Source organism: Pinus tabuliformis, chromosome 8 (assembly GCF_031772625.1).
Source record: "Pinus tabuliformis cultivar Carrire ecotype Pingquan chromosome 8, CPIR1, whole genome shotgun sequence".
NCBI classification, from domain to species: Eukaryota; Viridiplantae; Streptophyta; class Pinopsida; order Pinales; family Pinaceae; genus Pinus; species Pinus tabuliformis.
In genome coordinates, this window is record NC_142294.1 from 1,289,517,858 (window position 1) to 1,289,529,693 (window position 11,836).

Consider the following 11,836-nt stretch of genomic DNA (forward strand, 5'->3'; position numbering starts at 1 on the left):
CAAAGTTGATAAAATTTTTAAATCAACTCCAAAATAATATAAATAAATACTATAATTAATAATGATCGGCGCATTTCAATAGAACATGAAAACAAACTACGGCAGTTATTTGTCCATTTGATTACTAGTAAATTGACAATCGCAGGCGACTCTCATACCGTATGGACACGCTCAAACTTTTTAGGTGATTTAATTATTAGTCACTTGACAATTGCAGGTCACTCATATACCGTATTGACTCGTTCAAATATATTAGTCGATTTAACTATCAGATCAGTCACTTGACAATTGAAGGTCTAGTCATATGCCGTATGGACACGCTCAAACTTTTTAGTTGATTTAATTATTAGTCACTTGACAATTGCAGGTCACTCATATACCGTATTGACTCGTTCAAATATATTAGTTGATTTAACTATCAGATCAGTCACTTGACAATTGAAGGTCTACTCATATACCGTATTGACTCGTTTAACTTTATTAGTCCATTTAATTACTAGTCACTTCAGAATTCTAGGCGAGTCATAGACTGTATTAGTGTATTTAATTACCAGTCACTTGACAAATGAAGGCCTACTCCAATATACCGTATTGACTCGTTCGAATTGAATAGCCTCTAACATTCACCCTATCCATTTGTTCAAATTGCGCAGATTACAGCATTCTAGTTCGGGATTAAGTTAACGCACAATACGAGTGGCTTATTATGTTTCAGAGTATCCTGTCGCAGCTAATTGATTTCATAATGGTTAGTAGAATTTGCATGATGCAGCACCAACCAGAGGCACCGGTTCTGTATTGTTTTTTTCTCCTCTTGGTTTTGCTACTTCACATAAAACAGGGTGATGCCGGTGACGCAGCTTCAAACAGCATTGTGTTAGGGGCCTCTTTGACCAGCAATGAAACCCGCATTTCTAAGGGCGGGAAGTTCACTTTGGGATTCTTTAATCTCAACAACAACAACAATGTTAAAAATTGGTATGTGGGTATTTGGTATGCCACGGCCTCACCACAGACAATTGTTTGGGTGGCCAACAACAAGCAGCCACTGCAGAACAACTCAGGCGTTTTCAATCTCACAATGGACGGTAGTCTCCTCCTGTCTTATGGGGGATCCATCCTGTGGTCCACGAAAGGAAACATGAGGAAACCTTCTTCTGCTATGATAATGGATTCTGGTAACTTTGTTGTGCTGAGTTCCAAGAAAACCTCTGATATCATCTGGCAGAGCTTCGACCATCCGGGAAATACATGGTTACCGGGCATGAAAGTTAGTATGAGCCAGGCTGTGACGTCCTGGCTGAGCCCTTGGGATCCGAGACCTGGGCGCTTCTCCATTCAGATGGATCCAAAAGGATCCGACCAATATGTTTTGTCGTGGAAGAATCAAATCAAGTACTGGGAAAGCGGTGTCTGTAATGGCCAAATCTTCAGCGAAATTCCAGAGACGGGGCAGAATTACATCTACGATTTCAACTTTTTCAATAATGGTTCCTACAAGTATTTCACTGTTTCTGTGAAAGACAATTGGACGCCCTATCTGTCGCGTGTTGTCATGGGAGAAGATGGACAACTTCGAGTGTACATTATGGTGGGAAATAACCAATGGAGCATTTTCTGGGCACAGCCCAAGGATCAGTGCAAGGTGTATGCCGTATGCGGCGCTTATGGGTCATGTAACAATGACAATATCCAGTCCTGCAATTGCGTGACCGGCTTTGTCCCTAACGATAGCCATGGATGGGAGTCTCAACAGTGGTCGAACGGCTGTGTTCGGAAGGTGCCATTACGATGGTCGAACGGCTGTGTTCGGAAGGTGCCATTACGATGCATCCACGCCAGAAATGAGACAACCAACGATGGATTTGTAGAGTTGAGTGGTAAATCTACGCCCCCTGAAGGGGTTCCATACAGAGGGGAAGGGCAGTGCCAGGCGACCTGTCTCAGCAATTGTTCGTGCACTGCATATGCCTTCGTTGCTAACGGCTCTTAGCAGACGTGTATAATGTGGTTTGGAGAACTGCTAGATATGTACGATACCCCCAATGGGATATCCCTCTTTTTACGGTTAGATGCCTCCGATTTCACCGAAAACTATAATGCCAACACGAAGGTGACTCTGGCTGGCGTAGTATGCGGCGTGGTGGGCGGGCTGGGTGCTATTCTGGCCATTGTGCTTCTATTTGTCTGGTGGTGTAGGCGCCCTGGTTTGTCTGCAACAGAATATGCGCCGGTTGCTCTTACTGTCTTCAGTTACAGAGAGCTGCAGATTGCAACGAAGAATTTTTCTGAGCGGCTTGGAGGTGGAGGTTTCGGCTCCGTCTTCAAGGGGACTCTACTGGACAGTTCAGTCGTGGCTGTTAAGAGGTTGGAGGGTGTGAACCAAGGAGAGAAGCAATTCCGCATGGAAGTGAGCACCATCGGAATTATGCAGCATGTGAATTTGGTTAGGTTGCGGGGATTTTGCACCGAAGGCTCAAGAAGACTGTTGGTCTACGAATACATGCCCAATGGCTCCCTCAACTCCTTACTCCACAAAAGCCAGAGCGATGATGATGATGGGATTGAGAGCAAGCTGCTGGACTGGAAAACGCGCTTTAGCATCGCGGTGGGGACTGCCCGGGCAATCGTGTACTTGCATGACGAGTGCAGGGACTGCATCATTCACTGCGACATCAAGCCCGAGAACATCCTTTTGGATTCCAATTTCTGCCCCAAAGTCGCCGATTTCCGGCTGGCGAAGCTTATGGGCAGAGAGCATAGTAAAGTGCTGACGACCTTTAGAGGAACCAGAGGGTACTTGGCCCCAGAGTGGCTCTCTGGCCTACCAATCACTGTAAAGGCCGATGTCTACAGCTTTGGCATGACATTGCTCGAAATAATTGCAGGGCGAAGAAACATGGACGTGGACTCAGAATCCAGCGATCAGGTGTACTTTCCTGCGTGGGCTGCAACTCAAATCAATGGCGGCAACGCGATGGAGGTGCTGGACAAGAAATTGATGAACAATGCAGGCGCAGAGGAGGTCAAAAGGGCCGCCATCGTTGCGGGATGGTGCATCAGGACGACGAAGATGAGAGGCCATCGATGAGTCAAGCGCTGCGAATATTGGAAGGTATTGTAGACGTGCCCCCTCTCCCACCAATTCCCCTCTCTCAACAAACATTTGCGTTAAAATCCGAGAGTCTGGTGCTTTTCTCCTGGGATGAAGATACTTCTGCACGTGCACGCAGCAACAGCGATGATCCCTCGAATCCTCTGTAGCATTTCGCTGAGTATTCTCTCTTCATCTTCCTTTATACCTAAATATTTTACCCAAGAGATTAAAGTAGATTAGAATCATCGAAGAGTGGGAGTTTAATTTTGAACAATAAAAATCCTTAAATAGATGATCGAAAGACCTAGAGTCACATTCTGGATAAGAATTTGTACATTGTCTAGCGAGTGGGGTAATGTGTGTAGGTATGGCGGGATGTTATGTTGTCTTCTTTCCGATTATTGTTCGAAGTTTACGTTATGACATGTTGGTTTATAATGTGATTTATTTATTTGGATTTTTTTTGGTAGGTAGATGTTGTTTGTGCACATATATTGTTTGTGTATATTTTTTTTTGTATGTAGTATAATTAATTATATAATAGATTTATTTATTTGGATTTTTTTGGTAGGTAGATGTTGTTTGTGCACATATATTGTTTGTGTATATTTTTTTTGTATGTAGTATAATTAATTATATTTTAAAAAATTATTATAGTAAATTTATATTATTAAAATATATATATATTTAGAAGAAATAATTTTTTTATTAAAATCTAGAAATATAATTTCAAGATTTTTATGGTTATCTATAATATATATTAAAAAATATAATATATAATTTTTATATTTTTAAAAGCAAAACAACTAAAGCATATTCAAATAAGATAATCTTATTTATGAAACAATTTTTTTTAGAGTAATTATCACACTTACTTCATAGAAAATTAATTATTAACTACCCACTCACTTAATAACAAGAGTTTAGAAGTTTACTAATACTTAAAATTTTAATATGAATGAAAACATTTAATAAAATTAACAACCCATTTTAAATTATATTCATATTTTCAATTTACTAATGCAATTTTTCAAAATGCCATACATTTACTTATATCTCATTTCCTATATTTATTTTTCCTAAAATCAACGCCAAACCCACTTTAAATCATATTCATATTTGGTGCAATGTTTCTCAATTATTAGATATCTAGCTATATGTCAACTCTTATGTTTCAGTGCCAAAGTCCAACTTCAAACATAATCAGAAAGAAAAAAAAGACAACATAACATCCGGTCTGGTGGTGGTGGCGATCATGGCGGAGACGAAGACGATGCCAAGGTCTCAAATCCCCAGCGCGGTGGCAGCATTGCTTTTGAGATGCAGAGGACTTCTCAGGCATTGCGCTCACGGCTACAGTGTTGGATGGTAGCATTGTTTTATGAAGTGTGGGATGTTAGCATTGTGTTGCGAAGTGCTCGTGCTTACAGGTTAGATTTACAGACAATTTGTCATCTTTTATTGCGGGTCAGTCATTTATTTATTTACGGAGTTTATTGCAGGACCATTTTTCTTGGATAAATCAATGGCGAAGAAGGCAGTGTTGAGCATGAGGTGGATGGAAATTTCTCCGGAGAGGATAATATTATGTTCACAGACTCCGCAGAACTCTCGGAGAGGAAAGCGGCTGGACACAATTGCGGAGGAACGCACTCTCACCAACGAGGAGCTCCTGGTTGACCTTCAGTCTGGTTTTCTTGATAATCTCAGTAACCTGGAGGTCATGGACGGTAAAAATGGAACGATTACACAGAGAGCTTTAATTTTTTATGGAATTCCAATCTTATGGTTTTAGCTTTGTAAATAACTCGAAGCCAAGTTCAGACTCAATTGAATTTGGCACAGTTTCAGTTATAATATTTCCCTATTAAACCATCAAAGTTTTACACAATTTGAGTCATAACATCTTATTATTAAACAAATTCGCTTTCCAAAATTATTAGATAAAATAAATAAATAAAATATTAAATCCGAGATTTCTTGAAAGATTATTTTAAAAATATTCAATTTGAGAAAAATATTTCATATAACTTTGACCTATAACAAGGGAAAAATCTTTGTATACAAAACAAATTAACATGGTATGGTCTGGTCTGCATATTCAACCATCGTATCTCTATCGCTTCCATTTCTGAATGTTGATTTTGTGCAGTGAAACATACGGCCATGTTCAGGAATTTATGAGCTACAGTTCGGATCTATTTAGTCCAGACACTTCTAACATGAGCGAGCAAGTTTTTTTCCCTCCATTTTTTTAAACTTGTGGTGTAAGTTTTAACTTCTATCATTTTCCAAAGCTATATTGTAAGATTTAATTTTAATTTATAGTAAAAAAAATTGGATAAATATTTATAATTTTGGAAACAACGATTTTTTTTAATAGATTTGATCTAATTTAAATTTGAGAAATAGAAAAGATTATTTAAATTTTCACTATTTTTTTTTTAAATATTTTATAACAAAATCAAGATAATTTTAATGAGTAAGAAAATTAAAGTTTTAGAAATTGAAATGAAATTTAAGTATAAGCATAATTTTTTTAACTTTAAATATAATGTTTTTATTTTCAATCAACCTATCATTTCAACACACAAAATTATTATTAATAAATTTATAAAATATATTTTTTCAATAAATTTTTTTAATTGTAAAAGTATAATTTAACAAAACTATATTAAAAACTATTATCATATTTATGAAATTTTAAAGTATTATAATTTTCTATATACTATAAATAATGTGTGGTAATGTTAAGAATTTGGTGAATTTTGAGGTTAAAAGTAAATTGAATTTAAAATAATCAATAAGGTTAAATATTATGATATGATATTACCTTGATCGGGGTGTGTGCCGAAGGATGGGAGGGAAAGCGGACAATTATGAATTGTAAAAGCTAGGTACTATCCACCACCCCCCACACGCTCATGGTGATGGGTGCAGTGACCCTTCGCATGAATACATGCAAGGGTGGTGGGAAAGGTGGCAAGCACAATAAGGACAAGGCGGGAGGTGTAGCTGGTAAGGAAGGACAGGGGAGTGGCAATTGCATTGTAAATTGTGGAGTTAAGGCAAGGCAAGAGAGTGCTAAATGCATTGTTGTGTGCGGAGTTGGGAGTTGGAGCACTAGCGCAGGGAGGCGGAGGCATCGTCGACAACATCTGTGGAGCGATCATGGGTATGTATCTTGGTCCTGCAACTCCATTGCAATGGAAACATGGTTTATTTTTGACTAGAGGGCTCGGGAGAAACCCAGGGAGGGGAATTGGGGGACTTGCTAGGGGAAACACCACAGGTATTGTATGGTTGTTGTCTGGTTATACGTCCTGGCTTTAAGACTCCTGAGTTTCGACCTGGCCAGTGGCTCGGAAGCCCCCCTTGAGAGCTACATGGTGAATTCGCGTGATAATTGGGGTGGAACTGGTGAATCTATGCACTGGGGATGGGTAGGCTATAAGGAAAGCAGAGGAGTAGCGCAGTTTGACTGGGCAGAGGGGAATGGGAAGGCTCACCTATGCATGGGAACCCTTGCTTGGCCGAGAGAGGGGAATGTTAATCACTTTGAGTATGAGCGACAAGGGGAAGGGAATAGTGAGAAGCACACCATGATATACATACGGGCCTCGTCTCCTGAACAGGCTATATCCCAACCTATGTATTGCTTGGAGAGTAGCTGGGCTAGGATAAAAATTAAGGATAACACTAGCAATGAGATTCAAAGCCAGAAGTTAATTCCTCGCTCCTATGAAAAGGTCGTGTACAAAGTGGAGATGGCTTGGCCTGCGAGAGAAAGAGGATGTGGCAGACGTGGGAGGGAGTCTGCAAGGGCCAAAGACCCGAGCACTTCGGAACAACTCAGAGGACAGAAATATGTTGAACACCTCATTAGTGAAGCCGTTGTGGCTTACAGGGAGGGAACAGATGTAGGCATCCATAATTTGCTGTAAGCATGGGAGGGGGAAATTTATGCAGCATAGCGAGATGAAGGAGGAACTAGAGAACTCGAGGACCTTAGTCCCAAACCCTGGGAATACAAGATGCAGAATAACTCAGTTCAAGTAGACCCTTTATCTCTATTGGCTTACGAAAATCCTGATGGGGAAGGCCATGGAACAAATATCAGTGGGGATGGCTCTAACCCTCCAAGACATGCCCAACTACAAACATGATTTGCAGCGAATCCAATTCTTGCTCCATAGGCAAGACATTCGTCTGGATAGATTCCAAAGGCACATTCCATGCATCATCGAATTAAATGAGATGCCAGGTGAAACTGTCAAGGATCTGGCACCGGTCGAATTGGCTTCGGAAGAGCAACATGAATAGTTAGTTAATCTGGTTTCTTTTTGTTTTATTCGGGTAGCATTTACTTTACACTATGCATGCTTATGATAGATAGACATATAATGTCTTTCCATGACACTGAGACATATTTAGCTTGGTTAAAAGGAATGATACTTTATTTTTTTTGGATGGCTTATAACGAGGATAGGTGGCCACCTATCTCACATAAGTGGTGTAAACTTGCTCTTTATAAATAGAAAATGAAGGATCTTACCAAGCTTAATAAAATAAATATTATGATATCATCTTAATAATAAGGGAAACTAAGAAAAACCATATAAAGAGATTAGTTAAAAATATCATTAAAAAAAGTAATTTTTTTTATTTTAACTATTATTTTACTATTTATTTTAAAAAACTGATTTTAGATGTCAAAATTATATATATATATATATATAAAATAAAAAATTGCTTTTAAATTTCCAAACATTAAATAACTATCATAATTTGAAAAAACAATCATCATAATTACAAAAAAATAAAAAAAATTGGAAAAAATGAAATTTCTAAAATCAATGTAATATTTAAATTTATTTGATTAAATGATTTAGTTATTATATGTATATAATCAAAAAATTTCTTTTAAATGTCCAAACATTAAATAATTATCATAATTTGAAAAAACAATCATCATAATTAAGAAAAATGGAAAAAAATAAAATTTCTAAAATCAACTTAGTATTTAAATTTATTTTATTAAATGATTTAGCTATATGTTAAATCATTTTATATATATATATATATATATATATATATAATCAAAATTTTTCTTTTAGATGTCTAAACATAAAAATTATTATCATAATTTGAAAAAACAATCATCATAATTAAAAAAAAAAAATGGAAAAAGATGAAATTTCTAAATTCAATGTAATATTTAAATTTACTTTATTAAATGATCTAGTTATTATGGAAAATCATTATATATATATATATATATATATATATATATAATAAAATTTATTTTAAATGTCCAAGCATTAAAGAATTATCATAATTTGAAAAAACAATCATCATAATTTAAAAAATGGAATCATCATAATATGTTCAACTTGAAGCTACCTTTATGGGTACAGCAAGGAACAGACCTTTTAGGTTTGAAAATGTATGACTCTCTCACCCTGACTTCACCAACAATATTGAAAAATGGTGGACAGAAGATATGCCTGTTCAAGGCACTAAAATGTTCATGTTGCAGCAGAGACTTAAACACATCAAATCTAGGCTTAAAGATTGGAACAAAAAAGAGTTTGGCAATATTTTTAAAGGCAAAAGAGAAGTTGAGCAGAAACGCCAGGAGATTAATCAGACCGTCATCTCAGAGGGTTTTACCGATGAACAGAAAATTCAGTCTGACTCTCTTCAGAACAAATGGGAAGATTGGTGCATGCAAGAGGAGATTTTATGGAGACAGAAATCGAGGGTGCAGTGGATTAGAGAAGGAGAAAGAAACACGAAGTTTTTTCATAGATCAACCTTGGATCACAGATCTCATAATAGAATTTCCAAACTTAAAGATTCTCAAGGGAAAGAGCTCGTCTCTCACAAAGAAATGGAATTTTTCCTAGTTCAACACTTCCTTAGCATTGCAGAGGAGCCTCTCTTCAAAAGATCTCGGTTCATTAAAAATTCACAAAGTTCATTCCTAAGCTTGTAACCAGGGAAGACAACCACAATCTTAATAGGCCAGTGTCTGAAGAGGAGGTTAGTGAAGTTATCAATGAGATGCAAAATGGGAAAGCTCCTGGCCCTGATGGTTTCAATGTGGATTTCTTCAAAGCTTGCTGGAAAATAGTCAAACAAAATATCCTTGACATTGCAGAAGACTCTAGAAGATATGAAACTATTTTGAAAGCTCTTAATGCCTTTTTCATAGCTTTGATCCCAAAGCAGGAAAAAGGTATGACACCGGACAGATTTAGACCCATAGCCTTATGTACTGTGGTGTACAAAACTATTTCCAAAGTGATCGCTAATAGACTCACTGATCCAAATTGGATCCATATAAGACTATCAAGGGACCATGACTGTATCAGGCGGGAACAAATCTATAAAGAATCCAAAACATTGATCAAAAACACCCTGAACAAGTGGCAATGGCAGCCAACATGGAACGACGAGGACTTCGGTCAAAGCACGCTGACCAAGGCCCATGGAGACTTTGCAGGAGGCCGAATTACCCTTGGGAGCCCCGGATTGGGAAAAAGAAGTGATTTTTGATGCGCGATTAGCGCTAATCACACATCGCTGGGCAAACAGGGCCATAATGGAAAAGCCCAAGCACTTGGTCACGTGGGGGAACCGAAGAACCGCGAGAGAAAAAGGTAAAAGTGCTAAAGTACAAAGGCGGGACCTGTGCTCTGGAAAACCGGTGGTATTGATCGGGGTGCCCTTAAATGGTAAGAGGTTTTGGACGAGAGTGGATTGATTCCATACATCGATCGACGCATGGCAAGCAGAGGTGAGAGAAAACCGCTATTGGTCGCACGCTATTGGTCGAGCAAGTCAACCGCGCGAAACTTGCATATGGCGTTGGATCTGGAGGCCACAGATCGGACGGCTAAGATCGCGCCCGATGGGAAGAAGCGCAACCGATAGGGAATTAAGCCGCATTTTAGAAGGATTTGGAATATGTTTGACCGCCACAATGGAGGAAGAATGCATCCACAATGTAACTGAAGAAACGAACTGACGAAGTAGGCTGGCACCATTTAGAGGAGGACATGTGGCCACTTCCTGAGTGTCCATGATGACGCTGAACAGGGAACTCCAAGCGCAGCTGCAGAAGGCGAATCGATAGAAGTGGAAGAGGAACCGAACAAGCATTGGAACGGTTAGCTAAAAGCCATGAACAACAACAGAATACACAAAAATTCGAGAGACGAAGAAGTGGAACAGTGAACCCCGAGAGTAGGACTGAACACAGAGAACAATAAAGCAAAGCAGAAGGGACATAGGGCTGAGCTGACCAACGACAGCATCGAGCACCAGAGAGCTTGAAGACTCAAGCCATCCCATAGAAGATCTGTCCAGGTTGAGCACCACATTGGGCTCTTGCCATTATAGACCAGAAGGTCACAGAGCTGGTAGGAAGAAGAAGAGTTTGTGTACTCCAGTGGCTTGGGGAATCCAAGAAACCACCCTACCAAGAAAATCTGCTTCAGGAGAACTCATATTGAGTCCCTGTATTGTAATTTCTCTGCTTAAAGGCACAATAAAACAAGGCCACCACTGAAAACTGGAGCAAAGATGTAGCCCTGGAGAATAGGGTGAACTCCTTATTAAAATTTCTTGTGTCTTATTGTTTTCTTACTATATTTCTCTGTTTTCTTCCCATTTTATTGTCTGTGTATTGGCAATCTAATCTATCCATTGTTTCAATAACATAGAACACACACCAGCACATGAGTCTGTAATACCTTTATTTAACAAATTATCTTTAACTAATGTCACTCATAGGGTGAATATCAGATCAAGTGGTATCAAAGCTCTAGGCTGTAAGGTTAGACAAGCTTGTGTTGGTTTAGCTGTGAATGCTCACAAGATCAAAACTCAAATTAGGAGAAGGAGAGTTGGTGGAAACTAATCCTAAAATTGGGAGAGTCTATTCTCAGAAAACAATGTTAGAGGAAGGTTCTGTGGGTCCAGACCCTCAATTCATGGAGAGTTTCTTAGCGATAAAGTCTATGGTAGAAGAAATGTACAGAGACTTTAGAAAGCAAAAGGTTGAAGATTCATCAGGTTCTAAACAAGATAAGGAAGAAGATGAGTCTCACTACCAAGACCACTCCAAAGGAAAGGGGAAAGAGGAAAGCTTTCTCACACCTCCTAATATCCCTATGCATAATAAGAAAACATATTTGATTAAGTTAGATGTTAAATTTGTTTTTCCTATATATGATGGAAAGCTAAATGCTGAAAAGTTGGACAATTGGATTAGACAAATTGATGTGTATTGCAAGGTACAAAACATAAACTCAGACAAGAGTAAGATTCAGCTGGCAAGCCTACGCCTAGGAGGCACTGCCTTGGTTTGGTGGGAAGGCAGAACCCAAGTTGATATGAAAAGACATAGTAAGATCATCTCTGTCTGGAGTGAATTTGTTTCTGCAATCAAGAAGTAGTTTTATCCATTGGACTACATGAAACAAGCTATGATGAGTTGGCAAACTCTTCAGCAGTTGAAAGGGAAAAGTGTGCAAGGGTATACTCAAGAGTTCAGAAAGAGAGCATTGATGTTAGGTATCTCATTAGATTCACCAGAGAGTCTTTTGAAGTACATTGGTGGTCTACACAGCTACATGAGGCATACCATCCTCATGTTTAATCCCAGTAGTATAGATGACGTATCTGTACAAGCTACTCATCTAGAAGCTAGAGGAAAGAATGGAAGTACAG

General features: G+C 38.5%; 1 pseudogene; it reads left to right on the plus strand.

Annotated features, from left to right (window-relative positions):
* Positions 1-745: 745 nt before the first annotated feature.
* Positions 746-3,264, plus strand: LOC149240164 (G-type lectin S-receptor-like serine/threonine-protein kinase At2g19130 pseudogene; annotated as a pseudogene).
* The last annotated feature ends 8,572 nt before the right edge of the window (positions 3,265-11,836 follow it).